At 45.0% G+C, this 23,428-nt stretch overlaps 1 protein-coding gene across 3 annotated transcripts in view; it reads left to right on the top strand.

Annotated features, from left to right (window-relative positions):
• Positions 1 to 23,428, top strand: part of CDH8 (cadherin 8) — a 1,003,344-nt gene that overhangs the window by 706,502 nt on the left and 273,414 nt on the right. The gene's annotated exons all lie outside the window — the stretch shown is intronic.

Genomic DNA, 23,428 nt, shown 5'->3' with positions numbered 1-23,428 from the left:
GCACAATGAACATTTTTCTCAATCGGCACATGTGTAAAGCGGAAAAGCACGACTTGAGCACGAGCGAATTCACACATTAGATGCGTGTATGAGCAAAACGAGGGGCGTTTGCTCATATTGACTCGCAAACATGGATTTTACACGCAAGCATCCTGCCACTTCACAAATGTTGCTCTCGGGGCCGGTTGTAGGTACAGATTCTAGCACACCCCTCATTCACAGATGCACTAAAATATGATGCATGGAGGTAAAAGGGGAGGTACATGACCATACCCCACCTCTCATGAAGTATGTGAACTGCAGAGACTTGATTTACACTCGCATCCATGACATGGCAGTGAAAATTAAATATATGAATGGACAAGTTTGGAGTTCAATAATTTTTCAATGGGGATATGTATGTTGGGGTGGGAGCCTTAGGACACCATTGATGCCAAACCGGTAACAGACAACGTATATTATTGGCCCAATAATGCCTGATCAGGGGGGCTTCTAGAAATTAGTGTTCCGGTTGGCAGAGATATGCACCCTGTCCAAGCAGGAACATACCTAGTCAGAGTAAGTCAGATACACACCATGAATTAACCTGTGCTCACCTTCTGTTAGCTTGGCACAGAGCAGGCAGTCTTAATTTGGGAGATAATCTGTAAAGTATTTGTGCAAAACTTAAAACAGTAAAACTGTGAAAACACCAAACAAAAACAATCCACACCAGCCGAGAAAAATAGAACCTAATTTAATGTACAAAACAAGACCAATATGACAAACATCCAATAGGAAGAAGTTAAAAGATTAATTTTCAAAGAACATCTTTATATTTAGTGCTTAGAAGCATAAAGCCACAACCAAGGCTATGGGGTTGCACTAGACCGGGTCAAATCTGAAAAGTCAACCGACTGCAATGGAGTGCCGGTCGAATACAGGGGCCAACCTTGTCCCACTGAAAAAGTACCTTTTGGATGGAGGATGCGTGGAGGCCAGATACCTGATGCAAGGAGCAGAGGAGGCAAAGCACATGCAATATGTTCATTCCAATCCAATACACGCAGTTGGGGATGTGTCTTTGCTAAACCCTTGCCGATGAAATCGAAGCATAATCGTTGAGCCACGCAGTCTGCAATACAAAGGTGATGCATCGATTCCGAGCCATGTAGTCGGCACAGCAATGTCCTCATCCTCAGTGGCAGCCGTGATGCGTCGGCTTTGAGGAAAGATGCAGCGGTTCCAATCGGCACAGTGACAGCAAGGTGCGGGTTTTGGTAGAAACAGCTGCAGAACCCACCTCCAAGGTCTCAAGACTGGATTGGCACCACTTGGCAAGGTAGGACTCATAGTTGGCAGAGTCCACAAGCTGTAAAAGGGGTGAGAGAAGTATTTGATGTCCCTGGGACTTCAGAACTGGCAGAAAGCCAGCAAGCCCTTGGAGTAGCTTGGGTTCTGGGGATATAGAGATGCAGGTCCAGTCCTTTTCACTCCCAGGCAAGGAGAGCAGCAGGCAGCAGGCAGCAGAGCAGGCACAGCAAAACAGGAGTCCAGCAGAGTGACAGTCCCTTTACCTTAGCAGCGCAGCTGTCCTTCTTGGCCGAATGTCCTTTAGTCGAGAAATGTACTGATTTGGTAGAGTCAGAAGGCCAGTTCTTATACCCAGTGGTGACTTTGAAGAAGAAGAAACTACAAAGAGAGGCCTTTGAAGTGTACAAGGTACCTGCCCGTTGTGCCCTGGCTCCAGACAACCTCAGAGTCTTATAAAGCCCTTTGTGAGGGATCAGTACCGAGCCCATTCAGCTGTGTCAGCTCTTCCCTCCTATTTTGCCCAGGATGGGCCATCAACATGCATATGGCCACTCAGCCACACCTAAGCTCCCTTTGTATGTGACTGTCTAAAGGGAATGCACAAGAACCCAGCTGTCACCCATCCAGGCATGTATTCAGAGACAGGCAGAAGATACTAGATGATTTTAAGTAAGCAAATGCCAATTTTCTAAAGTGGTATTTTCAGAATTACAATTTAAAATCTGACTTCACCATCCATTGTGATTTTAAATTGTGATTCCATAGACACCAAACTTGGGGGCTTCTTGTGTGGGGACAGAACACAGCCTGTTCAGGTACAAGTGAAGTAGTACTCAGCTCTGCCCCCCTTTAAGCCATTTACTAGGCCATTGAGGCCCACCTAAGCTTCCATTCAATTGTGTGTGGCTGTGCTAAAGGGAACACCCAAAGCCTAGCTGTCACCCACCCCAGACAGTTGATCAGAGACAGGAAGTAGGCTCCAAATGGCTGAAGTAAGAAAATGCCAACTTTCTAAAAGTGACATTTTCAGAATTGTAATTTCAAATCCAACTTCACCGTGAGTTAGGATTTCAAATTAGGTTTCCAGAGACACCGAACTTGAAACATCTCTTCCTAATGGAAAATAACTCTTATAAAAAGTAGTAAGGCAATCCCAATGTTACCTATGGAAAAGCTAAGCTGTTCAGTAGTGAAAAACGAATTTAGGAGTTTTTCACCACCTGGACATGTAAAACTTAAAACACATGTACAACATTTTGAATACACTGCCTTAGGGCTGTTCAGAGCATATATTAGGGATGACTAATATGAATTAAAAAGGAAGGTTTGTGCCTCACAAGAGGGTTGGCTTGCCAGGTCGAAATGGCAGTTTAAAATTGCACACACAGGCTTGCAACAGCAGGCTTGAAACAGGTTTAAAGGGCTACTGAAGTGCATGGCACAATCAGTGCTGCAAGCCTCCAGTAGTATTTAATTTACAGGCCCTGGGCACAGGTAGTGCACTTTACTAGGAATTTATAAGTAAATGAAATATGCTATTTGTGGATAGGCCAATGTAATTATGTTGTAGGGAAAGAACACATGCACCTCACCTCTGGTCAGCAGTGATAAAGTGCCCAGAGTCCTAAAGCCAACAGAAACGAGGTAAAAAAAAAGGGAGGAAGGCAAAACGTTCGGGGATGACCGTACAGAAAGGACCAGGTCCAACAGGGACATTGTTGCTTTTACACCATCTTTATAATATGCATTTCTCTCATACTGAAGCAACACTGTATTCAATGTGTTTAGTTTCAGACCAATCATATTTGTTATGCAATATTCCAGTCCAAATATTCAGTTCTATAAATTCAGAATGGCTTTTTATTACCAGTGGAGATAAAGTATTGCAATTGTGTTACAGACGAGGACACAAGACAGGAAATTATACTATGATTTGTATTTCCTGCTTTTATAAAATCCTCACTTCATCTTGACACAGTCGCATTGAGTGTGTGAATGAGACCCTGATGTTTTTTCCACCATCTTTGATGTCACTGCTATGATTGGCTGATATCAGGGGACAGATGCATAGAGGGGGGTAATTTCACAAAGCTGGGTGCTTCCTGTATGTGAGTTCATGTTTCTGGCTGCAGAGAGAGGGATGATTGTTGATGAGGGTCAATTATTAGGTCTGTGTGTGCCACTGATGTGACACAGTGGTAATTTGAGGTCCAAAACACGCAAAGCTTTCCTCATACTTAATGTTTAGTAAACTGTAATGCTTTAATGGCATAATTAAGCATACGTGTATTGAGAGAAGATGGATTTTAAACAGTATACCTAGGGCATAATTATGAGACATCTTGTATGTTTGTGCATTATGTAATAGTCACCCTCAATCACAGCTTCCATATTACAGTATTGTGTTTATCCATCTTCCTTTTGTATGCCTCCTCCAAATCCAGCATCTCCTAGAGCTTGCACAGTCATGAGCTGGAGGACAAATAGTAAGGGCTGAGGGGCTGCATGTTAAAGATAACATAATGAGAGCGCGGCATCAGAGCCTGCAGCGAATATGGCTGCACATTAGTGCAGCTCTACCGACAGGGGACTCAATGCGACCAATATCCAGAGCACGGACAACATTTTGCCCTGAAAATGTGAACCCCTATATGCGAGTGGATGTGAGGGACCCAAAGCCCCTGAAATGTGCAGCTAACAATACAGTGAAGACTGCAAACTGTTTCTTGTGCACTTGTGCAAGTGAGGCCTAGCCCACAAAAATGGCAACTATGATGTTGACAGCAGAATAGAGCAGAACAGAGGTGTGGATTCACCTGTCATTGAGGAGGGAACAAAACAGTACCTGCACTGCAGAACACAAATGTTGGAGGAGGTGATATATTGGTGTCTGACAGCCAGACCCTAAAAGTGGAGGAAAGCTGACATGGGTGCTGTGGGAGGGGGAGAACATGCTGCTGCAGTGCTGACGGACCAATGTGTGATGGGCAGCGTAGATGCAGCCCTGGGGAACTCACAGGAACACAGCGGAGCTACAACTGCGAGGGAGAACTCTTGCTGCTAGAATATCACCACCACATGAAGGTGAGCCCATGGCTCCTCCTGGGACTTTGCAGACACGGAGGGGATCCGAAGCCAGCCACCCCAAGGCTCATTTCTTTAGCTGACTCCACTTTAGTACAAAAATTAACAAAGCCCCAGCCCTCAACCATACTGCTTGTCTCCCACATAATAGTGGAGAGAAGTGCAAGGTGGGCAGAAACCCCGGAACATCACTGTCAGAGCAGCTCTAATGACAGACTGCGCACTAGAGAGAGTGGGAGGTGCAGACCTACTACACTGAGAGCAAGATGGCACATTGAGAGCAGGGTTACCCAGGCCGGCAAGACCTGCTGCAGAAAATAGAGTGAAATGAGGCCCCATGTAACTTCTGGTGCTGCACTGGATTGCATGTAAGGCTGGGGGGAACCACGCTGTGCCACACTGCCAGAGGAGGGAATCGCCCCTTGGACAGTTGGCCTTCTTCTTGACTGGGGTACCTTGGAGGGACCTCTCAAGGCTCTCAGTCACCACCCTGAGAGAACTAAATTTAATGGTGCCCATGCCTGTGTGTGGCCTTGCACCTAATGGCATGTAATAGACAGCACATCCTTTGAGAGATGTTTACACAGCAGGCAATTAGAGCACACGACCCACTTGATTGTCAGTCGGTGCCTGCGGAACCTTGCCTGGGCCAGTGTGTCCCTTTTAGCCCACAGATAGAGAAGAAACTGAGCACAGAGAGGAGGACTGAAAGGGCCAAGTCTGGCAGCCACTACTTCCTCGAGCTGCCCTTACTTACTAGGCCGCTTTCATAGCAATGCAACAGAGGTTGTGATTCATAGACGGCAAGATGGACACACTGAACATACATATGGTAACTAAGACCATCAAATGGCATCCTTTATGGCAGCAGAAAAGCACATATCAACCGCTGAAGACAACCTGCAAACAATGAATGAGGAATGCCTGAACATGGAAAAGGTATTGGTGTTGGTATAAGCAAAACAAAAAAAAGATTTGGAAGAACAATCCCACTGAAATAACCTGAGAATCATTGGCTTCCTGGAGTTCTCTAACACACCGACTGATGAAACATTACATAGAAAACATGCTGTGGGAAACATTCAGAACTGAAAACCTATCCAACATACTGAAAGTGGAGAGAGCACATTAAGCGTTCACAGCACCCCCACCCCCGGGGGGTGCCCCTATGCCCCATTATAGCCAAGCTACTCAATTATCGTGACTTGGAGACAGTTATCCATCTATCCAGGGAGAAAAAATCCATACAGTATCAAGGAAATGACATTGCATTCTTCCCTGACTTCACAGCAGCAGTACAAACTGCCCACAAGTAATTGTTCCCAGTACAAAAGAGACTACAACAAGCTGAGATTCCTTACACCATGCTCTACCCAGTTAGACAGAACATAGACCACAATGTGAAACAGAAAATATTCACCACACCTAAAACAGCAATGGACTTTGTCAAAAGTCTGATCGGGAGGATAATAGCAATTGATTCACAGGACAAATGAAGCCACTGCAAGGGCCCTGATAGTGGTATGAAAACCTACAACACTCAGAATATGATATGAAATGAAGCAGATGCACCATGAATCCCCTAGCTACTCTTCCCAGAGAACATTAATTGCAAATGGGCCTTTCTCAAGAAATATTGGGGACCTGTGAGCCCGCTACATACCTGTGACCCAAACTGTTAGGGTTACACTGACCTGGGCCCAACACGACCCAATGATCCACTTGAACATATTCATACATACACTGAACGCAGCATGTGGTACTGGCACCAAGTTAACTATCTATAGGCTCCCGGGCACCTCCGGCCACCAGTAGAGACTATGGATCTCTAGCTGCTCCCACAAGGTTACATCCCACATATGTACTGTGAAGATGTGCTGATTCACCTTGTTTTTATATGCAATCACAAGCATAGTTTGTCTGTTTTTCTGTGGGTTTGTCTTAAGGGGAAACTGGGGAAACTGGGATGTTGAAGTGGGTGGGTTGTTTGTTTCTCGTTTAGCCATTGCTTTGTTATTGCGTGTATGGACCATGGAAAATGCTGTGCAGAAATTACGCAAACACATAGTATGTCACTGAATCCCCAAAATGTGGCCATGGCCCTAACCTTACAACCAATAACCTTCCTCACTTGTTATGTTAGAGGAGTAAACAACCCGCCAAGACCTTACCTCTTTCAACCGACACCATGTGCAGATAGTGCTACTGCGGGAAACACACCTTACCAAAATTCAGAGAGAAACATTGGTGTTCGATGGGTCAGCTACAGGCTGGCCTTCTCATACTCTTCACACTCCAGAGGTGTGATTGTCTTGATTAAGAGGGGAGTACGCTTCCATAATACACATTCAGAAACTGACAATCATGGCCGATACATTATAGTGCAAGGCACAATCTATGGCACCTTAATAACCATGGTTAACTCTTATGGGCCCACTACAGGCAATCCTGAATTCTTTGGCCTACTTTACAGACATCTTTACATGCTACAGGCATCTGCTGTTATTTGGGGGGAGACCTCAATATATCCCTGAAGCAGAGTCTTGAACAAAATGCCGTTACGTGTGAGCAGAGCACTCACTCTGTCCATACTCTATTTGGGCACATGTCAGACCATGGACTTATCAATTTAAGGTGGTATAGAAACCCTGGGAGGAAGAAGGTTAATTATGTGTCCTCGGTACACAGCTCATGGTCTCAGTGAGACTATTGACTTGCGACCCGCAAGGTGAGCATCTGAATGGTAGATATACAACATATGCCCAGAAACATTCCAGACCAGGCCCAGTACAGCTGATGATTACACTCGGTTCACCCCCCACACAGTTCATATGGAGATTGCAAGCTACAGCCCTGCCAGATCCTGTGTTTAGAGAGGGCCTAACACAATGATATTCTTGAATACTTTAAAAAAAAGCACAGGCATGGTGTCTGGTGCAGATATCCTATGGGAAGCGTTCAAGGCAACCATTTGGTGCATTTGCATAGGTATGCTAGCTAGAATTTTAAAGGATATACACTCACAGTTGAAGAAAATAGAGAACATCCTGGGTAACCTAGAGAGAGAGTATGAATCCATCCCCAAGTCCAGCATGTTGGCTGCCATTAGGGGACCAGCTTACTCCCTACACTGACATAGCAGCACAAGAGATACAGCATTAATCTCGCAAGCATGGAGGGAAGCAGACTGGGCCATAGCATAGCCACTAAGTTGAAGGAGCTGTGGGCCAATGCACATGTCTTCAGCATTATAGGTTTGTCAGGTGAGACCTGAAATAACATGCCAGCCATTCTGGCTGCCTTCACAGAATTCTGCACACATCTATATAGTGCACAAGACTGTGCATCAGATTCAGAGATGGCTGATTACCATAGCGCTAGGATGGCTCTCTCCAAGGCAAAGGGAATATTTAATGCAGCCCATTACCACCAACAAAATCAAGGAAGCAATTTGCACACTCCCAAATGGCAAGGCCCCCCGGAATGGACAGCCTACCAGGTGAAGTTTATATAGAATTTGCCACTCTGCTGGCTCCACACCTCCATGCAATGTGTAAGGAAGTGTATACTAAACACATGCCACCTCCTTCTCTTGGAGAAGCTTCCATTGTAGCACTGCTGAAAATGGGCAAGCAACCTGAGCGATGAAAATCCTATTGACCACTATCATAAAAAAAACACCAGCGCCAAAATACTAGCTAAAATATCACCCACTGCTCACCAACATGGTCTTGCCAGGCCAGTTGGGATTTATCCCCATGCGGTCCACTTCACAAAACCTCTGCACCTTATTTGCACTACTGCACCAATAGATCCTTCCATTAATGTAGCATCAGTCTTATTGAATGTGACCAAAGCACTTGATTCCATTGAGTGGACTTATATGCTCAGAATTATGCACCATATTTGAATCCCTCAGCCTCTTCTATGATGGATACACTTGCTATGTACTGGTCTGATGGTGTGGGTGTGAATAATTGGCTGTACATCTGCAATGCTACATACCCACAGAGGCACACAACAAAGATGCCTGCTCTCACCGATACTATTTGTGCTAGTTCTAGAACCCCTGACATGTGAGATCCAACAACAACAATCTGTCTCTGCGCTCCATTTCCATCAACGGCTGCTCTCCATATCACTCTGTGCAGATGATATGGTTGCTTATGTGTGTGACCCGCCCACATTTTTGGCGCCAGTCATTTGCAAATACATTCACTTTAAGGATTAATCCGACTTAAGCATAAATTGTTCAACAATTTTACCGCTGCGCACATTGGACTCCCCACTGAAATGGAGCACACACTTAAGTATCTATATCCAGAGGGACCCAGAACTGGTCATTAGATACAACTATGGCAGAGCAATATCAAAACTGGAGACTCAGGTACAAAGGTGGTTCTGCTTGTCCCTGTCACTAGCTGTTTGTGTAGCAATTATGAAAATGGTGATACTCCCCACATTTATTTATCTGTTAATAAATAACAATAACGCTAACACAAGCCTTTTTTAAAATGCTACCATCTCATGTGTTAACTCTAGCCCGGGCAGGGAAGCAGCTAAGAATCACTTGGGATACGCTCGCAATGCCATATGATCAGTGGGGATTCAATGCACCAGATCTATACTTGCATTAGCTCAATTTGCTGACTATTTGTACTATCCTCTGCCATATATGACACATCTTGTTGTTGCAACGTTTGCATATTTTATATGCTATAAAAACGCAATAAAAAATACCATAATGTGAACTCAGCTATATTTCATGGATGTCACCTTCATTTGAGAACCCTCATCTCACACCCTCAAATCTGCTTATTGGCAGGCTTGCCCACGGAGTGGTTCTGATTAAGATAGCTTCCAGCCAATTGTTAAGGCATTCATAAGCCTAGACAGTGTAGTACCCTCATCCCTTCTCTATCACACAATTCTTTACTTATTCTTTCTCTCTTGCACTGTCCTTCCTTGACTCATGCTTCCTTTGATCCCACCTTTTAATGTTTTTTGTGGATTCTCACCTCTCCCTTCATATTTTGTCTCCCTTTCCTACCTCATAACCCAATAACCTTTTTTCCCTCTTCTTTTCTCTCATCGTTGTTCTTTTTCGTTTTCACTGTCATTCTTACTTTCCACTGATTCTTTCCACTCTATTTATCCCTTTGTATATTTCTCTTGGTCTTCTCTCTTCCTCATCCCTTCATCTTCCCTCATGTTTTCTACCCTCTTTCCTACCGCACTCACTTCCTTTTCCCAATCAGATCTTTCTCACCTCCTCTTAGACTGTGAGTGAATTTCTCTTCCCATCAGGTTCTATGCACTACCACCTCTACTGTTCACTCTTCTTCATTCAATCTACATTTCTCCATTTAACTTGACATTACAAACTCTTCCTGCCTCATCTGTATGGTCCCTTTCTCGTCGTCTTCCATCCACTCAGTCTTATTCTTCTTCCTTCCCCTCCACCTTTTTCACTCACTTTCTATTAAACACACCTCTACCATTACCACATTGTATTCATTTTGTTCTTTTTAGTTTTCACATTTCTTGTCTCTCTCTTCATGACACTAATCTCTGCATTTGATATCAGTTTTCAGATATCTCTCTGTTTCGGTCTTAGTCCATTCAATATTTCTCTTTTTTTTTCTCTATTGTTTTCTCCCTCTTGCCGTTTCACACTGTTTTCTATCTCTGCATTCTTCTGTTTCCTTACAGCTGTCATATACCCAATCTGACATTTTTTACTATTTTTCCTGACTATTCCCAAGGTAGGTGCAGTACATCTCTAGAACAATTAAATCGGGAGCATGAGGGTGGAGCATATGGTATATAGCCTGATGGGATCCTTACTCTAGAGAGTAGTTAATCAACTAATTACCGCCTAAAATAGTCAATGTTGTGAATGTTGCTTACGCACGCTGAAAGGGCATTACTTCCTACATTGCACTATGATGCAGTGTTTATCATGCTCACTGCCTCTTTATGGAATTATGGGCCATATGTACGAACACATTTTCCCATTGACACAGAATGAGAAAAACCCTTTGCTTCATCTGGCCCTATGTTCTCTGCTGCCCAGTAAGGCTGTTTCTTATTAAAACTAACACCCTCATTATCTCATTGGCGGTAAATCCAACTTACTGCCACGCTGGCGGCCTGCAACTTATTGCGGCGGCGGTAGATATCCGTTCACCATATTATGACACACACACACCAATCCAACAGAATACTGCCACATACACAAATCTGCCAGACCAAAGGTTGGTGATAAACTGGAAGTGCCAAGACCCACACCATTACACCAACAGAACAACGCCCACCACATTATGACCCACTAATCTCCATTGCTGACATTCAGTGGCGGTAAACAATTGGCGGTACATAGTGCCGCGCTCACAATGGACACCCACAGACAAAACAACACCACATTGGACAATTCAAACAACACACACCTGACACCCCTACACACACCACATGCCCACACCACTATAAAACACCCACCCACATTACCCACAACCCTTTATGACTACAAAGCATTGCCACCAGAGAGACACCAAGACCACTGACACAACTAGAGACACACACCACTCACACCTATAGACCACTCATGCACTCCACATCACACACCCCAACACATTACCCAACACACTCTCACCAACACAAATCACATAACACCAATGGCACCTCAGCGCCCATCAAAAGAAGGGTATATGGCATGCAATCACCAAGGAGGTGCAGACGCTGGGGGTCTATGGCAGACGGAGCACCCACTGTCGCAAACAGTGGGAGGACCTGAGATGCTGGGCACTGAAGACAGCGGAGGTCCAGCTGGGGATGTCCTCCCATTGAGGAAGGGGTGCCCATCCAACCTGACCCCACTGATGGCCTGAATACTGGCGGTGGACTATCCAGAGCTAGATGAGCGCTTGAGGGCATCACAACAGCCACAAGGGGGTGAGTACAGTGGCTAACATTACAACTTACGGCTGGTGGGGTGGTATCTGGGTGGTGGATGTGTGTTAGTGGGTGCCCCTAGGCCAGGCCTGACATAGCAGTATAGGTCCTCTGGTGGCTGGGGTCTGAAGAGATAATACTGCCTACCTAGCATGTAGGCATCCACTATAGGTCAGGGCTGTGTGGGTCCTAGGTGTGCTGCAGTTGGCCGTGTGTACCCCTCCTCATGCCTTAGTGGCTATCAATATCAGTGGTGGTGCAATGCATAGTGCGTAGGCTTGTTCCCTGTGTGTGAGGGTGCTGTGTACGCCAATGGTGGTGTTCGTGTAGTCATTGACCCAGTGTAGCCTTCGTCTCTCTCCCCCCCTTTTTTGTTTTGTCATCTAGTCCTTATGTGCATTAGCATCATCTAGCAGCGGAGCAGAGGCAACAGCAAAGGAGGGAGCTGAATCCCACAGGACCCAGGAGGCAGAGTCCATAAACGCCGAGGGCACCAGTGGGAGGGAGGGCGAGGGGAGCGCCATGGCAGAGACTGGAGGGGACAATTCAGGCACAGATACCTCCTCCGATGGAAGCTCCCTGGTGGTGGCAGACACTTCTGTGACCACCCCAGCTACAGGTACAGCCGCTGCCCCTGTATCAGCACTGCCCTCCCAGCATCCCCTCAGCAAGTTGCCCGTGCCCGCTGACCCAGGAGGGTGGGCATCTCCTTTGCCCTAACCACCTCAGGCCCTGCCCCAGTTAGCCCTGCTGTCCTGAGTAAGGAGGCTATTGACCTCCTGAGATCCATCTCTGTAGGGCAGTCAACCATTGTGAATGCCATCCAGGGGCTGGCAACAATCTAATGCATTCCTGGAGGGCATTCACAGTGGATTGGCGGCAAACAGAGATCAATTCAGGTTCTGGCCTCCTCTCTGATGACAGTCATTGTCCCTGTTTCTACTGTCCCCCCTCCAACTTTCCAGTCCCATTCTCCTCAACCCCAACCCATCCCAGGTGCGCATACATATGAGCTGGCACACAAGACAACACAGAAGAGTGGCACAGGCAAACACAAGCACCACACTTCATCCCTTAGGCACTCACACAAACACCATTCATTTGCAGATGCTACAACGTCCACTATTTCCACTGTCTCCCCCTTCTCCCTCTCCACCACCTCCCACCCAGCCACGTCCACACTCACACCTTCATGCACTACATCATCATCTACTACCAGCATCATCACCACACCAAGCAAAAACACACCTCAGTGGCAGACACCTCCACAACATCCATGCACACATCCCCTATGTCTTCTCCCCCGTGTCTGTGTCCCCCTAAATTACACAAACACAAGCACTCAGACACCCAACAGACATCCACCTCACAACAGCATACAGCCCAGACACCTGCACCCACATCCAGCAGACACACACCTCCAACAACCACTCCCTCATTCTCCGCTCCCATTCCTTCTCCCTTTTCTCTCCCCAACGTCCCTAGGAAACCTTTCCTATCCACCATTGACCTCTTCCCCCCTGACCCTCCGTCCTGCGCGTATGGCCAGGGTAGAAAGAACCCAGCCAAGCACCTCAGCCACACAGTCCATGAGCCTACTTCCATCTGTACCTACTCGTGGTGGAAAGGGATCCAGGCAACATTTACTGGAGGGGAAGGAGCCTGGACCAGCCTGCCAAAAGGAGAAGGAGCCTGCACCGGCTGGCAAGAAGGGCAAGGAGCCTGCACCTGCCACACCAAAGGGAAAGGAGCCTGCACAAGCAGGCAAGAAGGGTAAGGAGCCTGTGCCTGCCACCCGAAAGGGCAAAGAGCCTCCACCAGCAGGCAAGAAGGGCAAGGAGCCTTCACCTGCCACCCAAAAGGGCAAGGAGCCTGCACCAACAGGCAAGAAGTGCAGGGAGCCTGCACCAGCAGCTGTCACAGAGCCCCCACCACCAGTCATGGTTGTGCATCCATCTAAGGGTACAGGGGATGTGCAGGAGCCTCCCACCACCAGCACCACCACAGTGCATTCATCCGAGGGTGCAGGGGATGTGCAGGAGCCTCCCCAGCACAGTGCATCCATCCGAGGGTGCAGGGGATGTGAAGGAGCCTCCCACCACCACCAGCACCACCACAGTGCAGCCGTCACCGCCAGCAGACGCAATGTAATCCTGCCTCCATGGGCTGCTGTGCAGCCTGTCCGATCCAGAACCACTGGGCAAGTCACCCTCTTGAGAGACTGTGGCCTATCACTCCCCTGGACCAAGCAGAGGGCATGTTGCGCCCTACAGAACCAGTGGACAAGTCACCCACTTGAGTAACTGTGGCCTTGCACTCCCCAGGACCAAGCACAGGGCATGTTGCCCCCTCCAGAACCAATGGTCTTGTTTCTGCTCCCGGATGAGGTCCCCCTCCTCCTGAGGTGCCTGCCTATTTGCCAACTGATGCCCCTGCAGTGTTCTCTGCGTGTTGATGCAGGTGACAAGTGGGGCCTTGGACTTTGGCCTGTGGCCATGTGGCCCACTCAAACTGAGGACTGGGCAGTGTCCCTTGTTCTGTACATTTGTATATATCTGTTACATTGGCTAACTTATTATTTTTTAACTGTGTTGATATTATTACACTCACTTTGGTAAATATGTTTTCTCCTTTAGGGGGAATTGACTTGTTTTCTTGTGCATCTGGGTGTGATGTGTGTATGGGGTGTGTATGGTGCGTGTATGTGTCACTGTTGTTTTCCTCCCCCCTCCCTTGTGTGCTAGGCATCTGTACTCACCATCGTTGGTTTTGCTGGCATTGGTGTTCATGGTGTAGAAGAACATAGAATATCATCAAAATACATGCAGTTCTGGTTCCATGGCGGTGTGGTTCTTCCCTGTGTCTCCAATGGTGAGTCCTTTCAATTCTCTGCAGTGTTACCACCAGGCTTTTGATGTCATTGGTACCGCCCGTTAAAGGTGGTGGATTGTATTGTTGTAATATTGTAGGCGGAACTTTGACTTCTGCCTGGCTGTTGGCAGCTACCGCCGTGGTGCCTGTTGTTTCCACCCTGGTGGTTAGTGTGGTACATTGGCTGTCTTTTGGAGATCTTTCCGCCATGGTCATAATTTGGCAGTAATTACCGCCGGCCTGTTGCCGGTATTACCGCAACTTTATCACTGACCGCCAGGGTCGTAATGAGGGCCTAAATGTTATATAATTTCCTGTTTCATATTAACCTGCAAGATGGCTCAGTGAGTTAAATGCTTGCTGCTGAAATCCAGGGTGACCTGTGGGTCCACAGTTGAATCCCAGCAAAGCCAATTCACCATTCCATTCATTGGAGATTGGTAAAATGAAAGCCATTAAACCGTTAATAATAAGACCTGCTATAAAGAGCACATGGAACTAAATTGGTAGTGTAGGGAAATGCATCTTTTTGAATGTACACCCTTACATTTTTGGAATGAGGCCTCTGGTTGTTCGACTAAGAGAGTGCACTGGTACCTGCTAACCAGTGATAGTCTTCTAACCCCTTACAAAGTGTATGTCAAATTGGTTATCCCCAATTGGCAAGTTCTGACTTACTTATAAGTCCCTAGTATAGGGTACCCTGGGTACCTAGAGTATGTAAGGCAGAGTGTCCACCCAGGGTACAGCACTGATTGTGCCACCCTTTGTGGGACAGGGTACAAAATGTCTCCATCCTGGCACTGTAGACTGGAATAGCAGTGGTCAGACTGCTAGTTCGACTTTGTCATTCAAACTAATGGCAAAACCACCACTTCCCTTAGCAATAAATGTAAGTCTCCCCTAAGGAAGGCTTATGGAGCCCTATGGCAGGGTTTTGTACATTATTAAGTAGGACAAATAATTTGTATACATGTCTTAGCAGCAACACCTCTAAACTGTGGTTTTGCTGTGGAAAGGTTAGTAGCCACATTACATAGTACAGGTTTACTGCTAGGACCCCAGCCTGGCTAACTTCTAAATGGGACTAACTAACTGGGTACTACAAGATATCAAAGTAATCGTGACATTAAACCTGACCTGATGCCTATGTCAAACTTAATGTCCCTATTAAAGTAATTCAACTTTTATAAAATTGCCACTCTGTGACCCAGCTCACATGGGCACTGGCCAACAGACAGCTTTCTGCCTGCCTGGGAAGTAGCTTGAAGGACTCCCAGGCTTATGAGCAATAGCACCCTGCTGTAGCGCAAGATGTTACCTCCCCTTCACAGAAAGCCACTTAGGGCGTTACCCCAAAAGTTGAGTTTCAAGGGGAAATCACCTTTGGTGGGCAAATGGTGATCACGCTCCTGAGGGGTTGCCCTTTGTTCAGGAAGATGGGCTGGCAATGTGGATATTGAGGAGAAACCAGTGCCCAAACCAGTTTTCGCATAGGGGGTGTAGTCCACAGGTAGCTGCATCTTGAAGGTGGGGTACCAAGCTCCAGAAAGGAGTGGAAGGGTGCCGACATCTTGGGAGTGGGCAGAATAGTGCACTCTGGGATTGTTAGGTGCCATACATTTCAAGAAAATCATCAGCAGAAGGGAGGGGACCTGGTAGCCCATTGGCCTCCACCCGACCACCTCATGGCACTTTCCTTTGATAAATATGACACCCTGAGCTTCTGAACCTCAGATCACAGAACTGTTTTAAGGACTGAAGAAGGACTGCCCTACTGATCACTGGATCGCACAAAGAGAGACTGTACCATCTACTGGACTTCTGGACTACATCTGCTAAACCTTGGGCAAGCAAAGTTGGGACTGTGCCTGTGGCCTGTGGAAAAGTCATGCTCCAGACCACAACAGTGACTCCAAAGACTAGTTCTCTGATCCCCTGGAACCAGCTCCAGGAAAAAAAGAGTTGAAGAAGCCCAAACCAGCAAGTTAGCAGCCACTTCCAAGAACCCGCTGCTAACTGCCACTGGGTGCCCCCAAGAGACTGATCCTCGATGGTCAAAAGGTGCACCCAAGCCCACCAGACATTGCTCATCCAAGAGGGACACTAGTCTCCATAAAAGGATATCACTCTGACCTCTGTTTCCAGAGACCTGTATCTCACCCGCAGCTGGCCAAGAGTCTTGAAGAGGACTTTGTGGGACACTGGCCTCTGTGGCCAAAGTCGCTTGACATCACCGGTGGACCAAGAAATCACCTTGACGGCACCCCCATTGAGCACACAGTAACTGGAACATTTTCATCCTTTTTTCATCATCTAAATCACTAGCATCAGCACCTCTGTATTATAGTCTATGGCGGTTGTGCACTAAAATTTGAAACTAGACAGGAAAAAGCCCTTGTCGCCAAGTAACTGTCCAAATCTACCTCATGGACCCCCAAAGACCTTCATTCTGTCAGATTTGGTCATGTAAACTGGGCCAGAGTAATCAAACTAATGTTTACAAATTGTTGAGCTTCCAAGTTTTAGATTGACCAATGTGTGTTTGCAGTTGAATTAAAAAGTGATAAATGCTTTGAAAATGTATATCTCCAGAACCTTCTGGTGGATTTTTCTCATATTGAACTCTAAAAATTCATTAAAATATATTATATTTTTGAAACTTTGTGTTATGTTTCTTTCTTGTTTTGTGGCTTTCTTATTTCATTGTTTGGTACTGTTAAATACTTTACACACTGAGTTTCATTGTTCAAGCCTTGCTGCTCAAAAGCCATAGCTACAGAGGGTTAAGCTTAAGGTTGTTTATATGAGCCTGACTGGACCCAAGACTGTTTTTGAGAGTGTATTCCTCAGCAAGGCTGCACAGCGATGCCACAAAATATATGAAAATCCTCACAGGTTTTTATTATCTATACTGGTCATTGGGCCATATGGTATTTATTATTCTTAATAGAGCCATGTTAATCCCTATTATTGGATGGGAGAATTATTAAAAACCGGCTGATAGCACTTTCATTATCTCGAATACCTGCTGAGTAAATAATTTCCCAAAATGCCTGATGTGGACATTACTATCTACACTACTCAACTGAGGTATCATCATCATCAAAAATCTCCAGTGCTATACAACTGATCGATATTGTCTCATAGGGAATGAGACGCTGCTCACACGTGAATACATTCTTAGCTATTCTGCCTCCCTGGGTCATTATTTCCCAAACTGTCAATACATTTTTTATTACCTATACTGCCATAAGAGGCCATTGTTTTCTTCTCAGATTCCTTGGTCTATAATTACCTCTCATTGTCTATGCTCACTGAAGGGCCATTTTTGCATTACCTTGCTTTACAATGCACAATTCGTTAATAGGATTTTTAGACTCGTATTAGGGAAAACTGTTCAATTCTGTTAGCTGATCTTTACTCTATACTGTATTCATTAGTATTCATGCCAAATGTGCCCTTTTGTTAATTAGTATTTTATTCACTTTAAAAATGTGTAGGTGTTCCACGAGGAGTGTGATTTGTAAAGGCCACCTTTACTATTATAATTTTTTAAAAAACAGATTTTTAGTACCCAAGTCCACTTGTAAAATATTACGGTAATCTCACTAATTCCTGACAGATTGCTGTTTTTTCTCCGAGTTTGGAGATAGGTGAGATGGGTATGAGGTGAATGACAGGCAAGGAAGTCATAAAGACAATTTCAGTACATTTGCAGCATACATGGAAAAGCAGTATAAACAAAGCAATATTTTGTTTTCACTTATGCTTTCTAAGTAGTACTTTTCCTTCGTACTTTTATACAATATTTTTTGAGTTAACTCATATTATTTGTGTGCACAACGGGTGCAGATGAGGCTGTTATGGAAACCGCCTCTTGACTGAACCTTAGCTACAGTCAGATCCCAACTGTGGGAGCAAATAGGCAGAGTTAGGGCTCCCAGGCATTCAATGTGGGTTCCAGAAAGACATGGTGGGGGCCAGGCTTTGATGGCTTGACTATTTAATCAACACCACTCTATGCATCAGTTTGTGCATTGTCCACCCCATCCCACTAAGCCCATTGACTTTAAACAAATACAATCGGATGTCGAGGACAGAGCAGGTCAGTGCTACAACAGATTAGCAGCAAATGATCTGCTCTCTCCTGCTCTGGGGGCAGGCCAATCCCACACCACACAACAGGTACCCTGGATCATGGGAGGATCCCATGTGGGTAAAATCATATTATGATCATGGGATAACATTAGGGCATCTGTCAGCTTGGCTTCTCATCTACAGTAACAAGTCTGACAAATGTACAAAGGCAGCAAAAAGTTAAGATAACTATCAGTAGAGAACACTGACAGCCACCTGCACAGGTCATGCATTGTGTAGCAGCACCAAATAGTAAGTAGGTAACTTTAGCACACTCTACAATCTGCCTGTTTGTGGTGGGCTAGAAATATATTTTGGGCCCATTCTACTGACCTGCTATGGAGTAAAGTCGCATAACTTGATGTCCTGCAGAAGAATCCATATACTAAGGTCATTTCCTGCAGATAGCTTTAAAAGATACAGAAAGTGGAAAGAGGATCAAAACAAGTGCACCCAGGATCCTTAAGAAAAAACGGAGGGAATGGAGATATACTGCTAGAGGAAATTAGCAGCATCATGCTAAGGGTAATAACACACTCATTATTACGCTTTGGCAGGAAATGCAAAGGCTGGACTTTTATAGGCTCCACAATGCTGAATTACATTCTAACAAAATGGTGTCCCTGTGGTGTCAAACATCATCAAGATGCTGTTAAGAATGTGCCCGTAGCTCCATTATGCTCAGTCCAGTTAACATCACTATATTGGTGTTGAGACTTTGAATGATATTGCTGAGATTAAGGGGTTAACACAAGTTGAAATATGAAATAAGTTAACCTATTAAGCAACAGTCTGACTGCCACTGTGTTTCATAGCACTCTGCCACACACATGAATTCTGAGTTTTGCGATTAGTGATTAATTTCAGTGTAAGTCTTTGAGTATCCTACTGCTGACAGTATTAGCCAAGTGTGGTAAAATTTTATTTAAAAACATCATGAGTTTCTTGGTTGTACATAAAAAAATTACCATGGTGTGGTAAAAGGATTGACCAAAACCATTTTGAATTCATCTAGCAGCAGTTGCACTATAATAGTGGTTGCAAAAAGCTGTTGCAAAGTGTGGATCATCTTTTGTGACCACTAGTTATTTTATGAACCAGACAATATATTAATACTTTGATATACACTGCCACTTTCATATTCATTAGCTAGATCGCAATGTGTGACCCTCTGGTATTGGCTTCAATCACAAGACTAGGAGCCTGCAAGCAAGAGAAGACCACAGTCCCTGCAACTGTCTTCCATGACTTTTATGTTTTTCGAAAGCAGCCTTAGTTCTTTGAAAGAACTGGGGCTGTTTTTCGAAAAACCAGAAAACATTTCCGTTGTGGAACAACTTCAATAAGAGCAGAGAGTTGTTCCCTGGACCACTAATTACTCCGCCTGAGTCTGCCACCCTGAATCCCTAGCAGGAAGTGGTCTAAATGGGGGTCTTCCCCTTTGCAAATCAATTACCCTTCTCCCTACCCCAACTTGGTGGTCAATAAATGACCAATGGTTAACTAGAAGAATTTTGATTGCAAGCATTCATGCATGCAACCATTCATACAATACTTACTGACTCACAATTTTGAAGGAACACGCAAAACACTGACCTTCCAAATTGTGACTCGGTGTGGATTTCAAACCCCTTTTCACGATTCGGAAAAACCTTTCCGATTCGCAAAATGACGTAAGTACATCTGCCTCTAGTTTGTAAATGTGCGGGAAAAGGTTTAAACAATGCATTACTTAGATCCATTCGACAAGAAAAAACATTTCATAGGCCCCTGTGAACATTTTCACTGCTTGCATTTGTGTTGTTTTATCAGTTGTTTGTATCTGTCTACCTGCCTCCCGTTATGTTTATCGCATATCTCTATCTTTGACGCTTTATGCAAATATTGTTAGTCATTTCGTTCAACGTGTACAACAGCTTAATAATAGTTCTATAGTAATATATATCAAATGTCTTTGGGTTTCATTGCGTCTAATTCATTATGTCTTTTTTTTTTAACATTCTCAGTACCATTGATATGTAATTCTACAAACATTCAGTTCAAAGCTGTAAAGTGATATAAAATAAATGAACTATAGCATAATACATAAAACACGTGCATTCTCTCATTTGGGTGAAGGTTAGATTGTCCTGATTGAAACACGTTGCACGTTTTATTTTACAAAGGCTCTGTTTATGAGAAACTATGCACAGCATAACTAGCCAATTTGTGTTTCCACTTGCAATAACATTGTATTGCCTCCTCATGTGTTCAAAACATTTATTTTGTCTCTTTTTCATTTTAATAGCCCCGGCTAACATTTGTTTGGTTGCCCTGTATTGCTTTCTACTCTGTGTCTTTCTTCAATATTGTGACTTTTTTATTGATGTTTTATGTATTATTCTGGCGCGAGCATAGGTCAAAAAACATAAAAAGAGAATCGTGGGTGAATTTGTCATATGTACTTCATCCTTCACATAAAATCAAGGACGTTATTGCCCTCTGCATTTTCTCAGGGGTATGCCATTAACTGCCTCTTGTAATAAAGTCCTATCAGAAGTGATCTACCGCTTTGGATATGCAATTTATTTTGAATAATTCTCAGCATGCGGTTTAGTATCACCAGGCATTGGAGTCTGCCTTCGCACTGTCCTGCTGCTGTTTTTTTTTTTTCCTCTATCTATGGGAATATTTCCCACTTTCCCAGATATCTCTTACATGGTTGCTTTGAAAGGCCATATCAGAAAAGGACAGAGAAGGGTTTTCGCAAAAGGATCATAGCTGACATTACATTGCTGAATGAGTCAACAGCACGCCAGATTTAGTTGTAGCCCGAATCATTTTACATATGAAATGCACATGGTTACTAAAAATATGTTTCTAATTATTCACAAATCAGCTTTATCTACAGTCTATACACAACAAAGGGGCTTTTTACTTAGGGCAGGGCGGTTTCTTACCATTTTTCTTGTTATAATGACTAGAGAGGTCACCACTGCTGTTTATTCCTTAGTGTTAGACCTGTCAGCTCTTGGGTGGTTTACCCTATCTTTTTGGCTTCTGACCTCCTATTTTGATCCTGTGCTGAATTTTGCTTTTGCTGGCTTTAGGACTCTGGACACTTTACCACTGCTGACTAGTGCTAAAGTGCAAGTGCTCTCTCTCTAAATTATATTGGTAATTGGTTTTCCCATGATTGGCATATTTGATTTACTAGTAAGTCCCTAGTAAAGTGCACTGTGTGCCCAGGGCCTGTAAATCAAAGGCTTCTAGTGAGTCTGCGGCACTGATTGTGCCACCTGCATGAGTAGCCCTGTAAACTTGTCTCAGGCCTGCCCCTAGGGTAGACACAAGGCAACACCATGGACAGGGTGTGGTGTATTTAAAAGCTAGGACATGTACTGGTGTGTTTTACGTGTCCTGATAGTGAAATACTGCTAAGTTCGTTTTTTACAATTGTAAGGCCTATCACTCCCATAGGGTAACATGGGGATTGCCCTGAAATATATTTTATGTGTAATTTGCTATTGGGAGCAAATAGAGATGTGGAGTTGGGGGTCTCTGAAAAAAATACAGTTTTTGGAAAAGTTGTTTTTTAAATTGTAAGTTTTAAAATCTCACATTTAGAAAGTGTGCATTTTCTTGCCTAACCATTCTGTGCCTCTGCTTGGCTGTGGAATACACGTCTGGGTCAGGATGATAGTTGGACTGTGAATTCACTCTAGACAGTCACACAAAGGGAGCCGAGGTGGGCCCTGCATATCCTGATGGGTCTTCCTAGGCTAGAGTGGTGGGAGAAGCTGCCACTTTCACCTTAAAAGGGCTGAATCTGTCCTTCCCCAAAGCAGTCTCCAACCCTTAGAGTGTGTCCAGGGCCAGCTCAGCAAAGGCTGGGTCTTGTGCACTATAAAGACTTTCCTTTGAAGTTTGCCTACTTGAAAGGCAGAAATGAGTGTAAGTATGGGACCCTGAGACCACAACTTCAGAACACTTCTGGACTGAGAGGATTCTGCCTGGAAGAAGAGCTAGATGCAGTACAAGGGACTGCCACTCTGCCTGTTGCTTTGCTGTTCTGTTCTGCTGCTTGCTGCTTCTATCCTGGGAGTGAAAGGATTGGACTTGGCTTTCTACATCCTGCTTCCAAGGGTTCTCCATGGACTTGAACTTAGCTTGCCTCCTGTTAAAAGTCTCAGGGACATCAAAGACTTCATCTGTAAGCTCCTGGGCTACATTGCAACAAGTTGTGACTCGCCAAGTGGTGCCAAATCCTGTTCCTGGGTCCTTGGGAGTGAGTTCTGGTGTAACCTAGATAAAACCAAGTACATCAACTCCAGAGCAACTTTGAAACAGGCACAGCTGTCTGACTCCGTGCTGCTGCCGGCACCAGAGCTGTCGCCCTGCTGAGTGCAACTGCAACCAACGATGCAAGCCCAACATCGCCGGAGTTGCTTTGAAGTCCTGCCACAGTGTGAGCCCTACGTGCTGTGTCCCTGTGTCTGGAACACAGACTCTGACTCTGCCACTGCACCCATGGTGTGATAGCGACACCGCAAAGTTGACGCCTCACATCTTGACCTGCAGGATTCACGGACCCCACCGGATCATAATGAAATGACACCTCGCCACCATCGTCACATCACCTCCCCTGCAACTGTAAGGAACCAACGCCTCACCTCCCCTCCCTAGCAGTAAGGAACTGACGCCTCACCTCCCCAGTAGCAGTAAGGAACTGATGCCGCACCAGCTCCAGCGACCCCTCAACTCCACGAATCTGTGAAATATCTTTGTTTCCTCATTTTCCAAAGATACTGTTCCTGGGGTCCGTGCAAGTCCATGACTGACCCACACTCTCTCGCGAGTGGTGTTGGATTGTTGGAAATGACTCCATCAAGACGTCATGAAATCCCCAGTTGGAGCTATTGTGTTTCTAAGCATTTTACTGAGATTTAATCTTTAAAATCTGTATCTTTGCTTGTGTATGTTGGATGTTTGTTATTTTAGTCTTGTTTTACTCAAATAAATATTGGCTATTGTTTTAAAAAGGTGTGGAGAACTTTTGTGGTGTTTTCACTGTGTTTGTGTGTGTGTGTGTGTACAAATACTTTACACA

The sequence above is a fragment of the Pleurodeles waltl genome, chromosome 12, assembly GCF_031143425.1.
Source record: "Pleurodeles waltl isolate 20211129_DDA chromosome 12, aPleWal1.hap1.20221129, whole genome shotgun sequence".
Lineage (NCBI taxonomy): Eukaryota > Metazoa > Chordata > Amphibia > Caudata > Salamandridae > Pleurodeles > Pleurodeles waltl.
Note: the sequence above shows the minus strand (reverse complement) of the source record. Positions and strands in the feature narration are given on the sequence as shown.